A 4,957-nucleotide genomic window follows, 5' to 3' on the forward strand; every position below is an offset into this window, starting at 1 on the left:
ATTCGCATTAACCACCGTCTCTTACTCTTCGTTGGGACGGTACTCTATTAAGCTATTTACATGAGAGTGCTGCGTCCAACCCTGGTCACTTGCATGACATCAATTAACATGTAGGCAATTTGTGCCAAAATATGGTGAACATTTTTGTATCATATAGGGAATGATTTTGTGAAATTCTTGCTTACATCGTCTTTGCTATTATCCTTCCCTAAATCTGAGCCACACTTTTCATATGGTGCAAGCATAGTTAATCTGAACTATGATTTTAATTGTATATAGTAGGTTATAGATAAGATTTCATGGGTTGCACCCACCAGATCATTATTAGAGTAAAGATACAGGGATATGAGACAAACTTTCGTTCAAAGGAAATTTTGAATCGTCCCTTGTAAATCTGTCCGGAAGGAGTACTTATTGTAGTTGACAAAATTCTGGCTAATGTACCACCAAATAGTGCAAGTATTGAATTCACGCTCTAGCTAGCTCATCCAAAACTCCCAATTAATGGAGAGACAAAGACAATATATGTTTCAGCACCGCCGTCATATCTAGGCTTTCTTTTAGTCCTTAGACATGAGATTGATGTAGGACGCATAATCATTTTCTTTAATACGATGTTAACATGGTCTTGAACTGGAGACCTATTGGCAGGTCATCTGAACATATGAGCTGATGAAGAGAGGACAGACAATATATTTAAACAGTAGCAAATTAAAATTGTTGCAAACCTTCTTTACATACGTAGGAGGTCAAGTGAGTGCTTATAAATACGTAAATTATTTGGTGCTAAGCTTAAGGTGGATTTCATAGCAACGACCAACAAACGTGATACAACCATGGATCGTATAGCTAGCAAACCGTTTCTAATATGTTTCTCATGATATCATCTAGCGAATTCTATGCTCAATGCGGCTTTCTTTTCAAGGCTGAAAACCCCAGTGGTGTCACTCTCAGATGACATGGAGCTCTCCATATCTTTGATAGTGAGGCTATGACACTCCAAAACCAACGGCTGCTGCACTTGCTCTGCCAATTGCTGGAGCTCCTCAGCAACGCACCTCATCGCCGGTCTCCTGTTTCCCGGCATAACTAAGCATCGAGTCGCTAGCTCCGCAGCCTGAACGGCCACTCCCATGCTAGCATCATCGACTATTTCCTTGTCAAAGAGTTGATGGAGCGTGCCATCTCCCATAGACTCCTGAACCATCACCATGAGGCTCTTTCGTTGCTTTGACAGCGGTTTCTTCCCGGTTACGAGCTCCAGAAGGAGGACCCCAAAGCTGTAGACGTCGTTCTTGTGGGTGAGCTGGTACTCAAGCAGGTACTCTGGGTCAACGTAGCCCGCTGTGCCTCTGGCCACCACCTGGGTCTTCTCATCGATGGTGGAGCAGCCGAAGTCAGACACCTTGGCGACCCATCCGTCGCTGAGAAGGATGTTGGCGGGCTTCACGTCGCCGTGGAGTATCGGGTGCGTGCGCTAGCGAGTGCAGGTACGCCAGTGCTCCGGCGGACTGCGCGGCGATCCTCAGACGGGTCCCCAGGGTGGCGCGACACGAGGTCGGTTGGCTGTACAATAGCTCCTGCAGGGTTTTGTTCTTCACGTACTCGTACACCAGGATGGGCACCTCGAACTGCAGGCAGCAACCCAGGAGCTTGACGATGTTGGGATGGTCGACACGGCAGAGTATCACCAGCTCCTGCACAAAGTCCTTCGTCCTGCTCTCATCGACCTCCTTGCATCTTTTTACCGCCACAAGCGTGTCCTTGCCGTCGACGTCGAGGACCGCCTTGTACACGGTGCCCTGCCCTCCTTCCCCGATGATGTTCTCCTTGTCGAACCCGTTTGTTGCTGCCTCGATCTCTTCTCTGGCATAGACGGTGAACCCAATGTTACGCTCTACTCTCATAATTTCTGATAGTATCTGTTACCCGTGCTGTTGATAGTATTCATCACTCTGTCGGATCAGCACTTGTCTCTTGATACTCCTTTTGTGACGGATAATTTCTATTGCAAGGATACAAACAAGGCCAACCAGAATAACGCCAAAAACTCCTGAAGAGTAGGATGCCAAGGTTAGTCGTCATTCCTCATTTGGGGCAAAAGAGAACATGTGTTTTCTGATTTAGTAAAAGATGGAATTACTTGGCACTAAGAATCTTAGATGAAATTAAACATAGTGATCTGGTACACATAATGTTGATATATTATGTACTTAGATTGTATAGTAGGCATATATGTCAGAGGTGTGGACGTACATATACCGAATTTTTCTCCAAGACCAAGTGTGTGGTTTCTCTCGCATGTCCCATTCTGGGCGTCGCCTTTGGTATGCTTGGGGCAACGACAATTGAATCCACCGGGCAAATTTTTGCAAGTTCCAGGTACAGAGCAAGGGTATTTTGCCAGGTCTGTGCACTCGTTAATATCTGCCACCAAAGATCATATTTTCAGGGAATCAAAGATCAAATATTATATATCTAAGTATATAGCCCCAACTAACCTATTTCTCGACATGCAAGCATATCACTTCAGCATGCAACATACATACATCGTAAAAGATTGTCCCCAATATGCAACAATGCATAGGAAAAGCTCACTTCAACATGCAAACATGCATGATAAGTTACTCTATTATGCTCTTTAAAATTAATAAATATTTTGCAACTGTACAATAATCAAACACAATAAATTCTATTATTAATCCAAACAATGAACCAAATCTCATTAAAATATACTCCCTCCGATTCAAAAAGTGTCACAACTTTGAACTAAGGTTACCTCAACTTTAGTGTAGAGCTGTGACACTTATTTGGGATCGGAGGATGTATTATAGCAACAATTTGCGACGTATCTATAAGATTCTATGCCAATAAATCATCTAATCAATATAGGCCTTCGTTAGACAAGACAAAAAAAGTGACAACACGAAGCTCTATTATTTTTTGTGAAGAAAAAGTTCCCGCTTCTTACCACCACAATAAACTTTCCCAGCAAAAAAAGAAAAAGTATGCTCATAACAAAAATCTACTTGAATCATTGCATAGATTTTTGATGGTTTATGAATGAGAAAAGTATGTTTTTGGTCCCTCAAGTTCTCCAAAAGTATAGATTTGGTGCCTCAAATTTTTTTGGTATACATTTGGTCTTTGAAGTCTCAAAACCGGATAAGTTTGTTCCAAAACCAGATTTTAAGCATGTTGACCAGGTTTGACTTATGAACAGTAAATTCAAAAGATAGCAAAGAAATTAAAAAAAACTCTAAAATTTTGTGGCAACCAAGATGCTTGGGTGCGTGAAATTTTTTGTGGTGTTTTGACATCCGAGGAGCTCGTGAAAAAAAAATTGGCTCACCAAAAAAAGCCAAAAATTGTTTTTTTTTTGGCTAAAGCTCCTCGGATGTTATTTGAACACAAAAATTTACACGCACCAAGCATACCGAAGTATGTTGGTTGTCACAAAAGTTCACATATACTTTTTGAACTTATTTGCTATTTCTTTGAATTTACTGTTCAAACCGAGTCAAACCCCGGTCAACATGCTAAAAAAATCTGGTTTTGAATCAAACTTATCCGGTTTTGAGACTTGAAGGACCAAATATATACCAAAAAATCTTGAGGGACCAAGTCTATACGTTTGGGGAATTTGAGGGACCAAAAACATAATTTTCTCTTTATGAATTGATTGAGAAACAATAATCCTGTATATTATAGTATTGTTTTGTGTTGGTACTACAAACCTTTGCATCCTTGCTCCGGATCTTGCAGGTAAGGATTGCCTTGGAAGCCCTTGGAGCAGTTGCAGATGTAGGCTGGTCCATTGAGCGAGTCCAAGCACTCGCTGTGGTCACTGACGCAGGCGTAGGACGAGGAATTCTTGCGCGCCGCGTCGCACGTCTGGTTTCCGACAACCCAGTCCACCACCAGCGGCGCCACTCCGACTCCGCCGTAGGTGGTGTTGAACCTCGGTGAGGTCGCGTAGGTTGTTTGGAAGGTGAAGTTTGAGGCGTCCATGAGCACGGCGTAGCTGCAGCGGCTGACGTTGTGGATCTTGGTGGTGTTGAAGCCGGAGTCGAACTCCACTTCGTACTGCAGGCCCCTGGGGATGGCGGTCTGGCAGCACCCAATCCCGGAGCAGGAGTCGTTGCTGAGGGCCGACCTCGCATCGCCGTCGCTTTCTGCTCGGCACATGGCCACGCAGCCGCTTGTGTACTCGTGGGTGTGCGCGCCCTCGATGTAGGCCAGCGTTTGGCAGCCGATGACGGTGAACTTGTTGGTGTCGGCGAACCTGTAGGGCGTGCCGGTGAGGCGCCACTCGCTGGCGTCCATGCCCTGAGTGGTGGCGTTGTAGCAGTAGGAGGAGATATGATTCTGCATCCTGGCCTGGCCTTGCTGCAGCGAGACGTCGACGACCTCCACCTCGTAATAAAACGGCGTGCGGCGCCCGCCATTCACATCGGTCTCGTGGCAGGTCAGGCCGAACCCGGGCATGGCGCAGTCGCTGCTGCTGTCGCCGGGCGAGTCGACGATGCCGAACGGGTAAGGGATGTCCACGCCGCCGCAGTCTCTCTGGCAACTGCTGCTAGGCCTAGGCGGAGCTGCTCCAACCCCAAGCAGCGCTACGCCGAGGCAGAGCCATACTGCTGCCAGTAGAGAAGCAGCTGCTGATCTGTGGGACGGCATGGAGTGGATCGAGGGCTTGCCTTGCTGCTCTGGGTACGAGTTGTTTAATACTCGAGCCGTTCCGACGACCAACGACGACTTGGAAGCTTGCAATCACGCAGGAATTGCCTGCAATCATTCAATCCATTTTCCTCTGTTCCTAAATATAAATTGTCGTGGTTCTAACTCTGACAGTGATATAGGGGGGTGTGTATGAAGAGGCTAGATCTCAGCTATGGAGAGGTTGTAAACACGCAGGGTGCGAGTTCAGGCCTTCGCGGAGGAAGTAACAGCCCTA

At 45.8% G+C, this 4,957-nt stretch overlaps 1 pseudogene; it reads right to left on the bottom strand.

Moving 5' to 3' along the window:
• Positions 1–770: 770 nt before the first annotated feature.
• LOC119270905 lies at positions 771–4,680 on the bottom strand (annotated as a pseudogene).
• Positions 4,681–4,957: the final 277 nt, after the last annotated feature.

This window comes from Triticum dicoccoides, chromosome 3A (assembly GCF_002162155.2).
Source record: "Triticum dicoccoides isolate Atlit2015 ecotype Zavitan chromosome 3A, WEW_v2.0, whole genome shotgun sequence".
NCBI lineage: Eukaryota > Viridiplantae > Streptophyta > Magnoliopsida > Poales > Poaceae > Triticum > Triticum dicoccoides.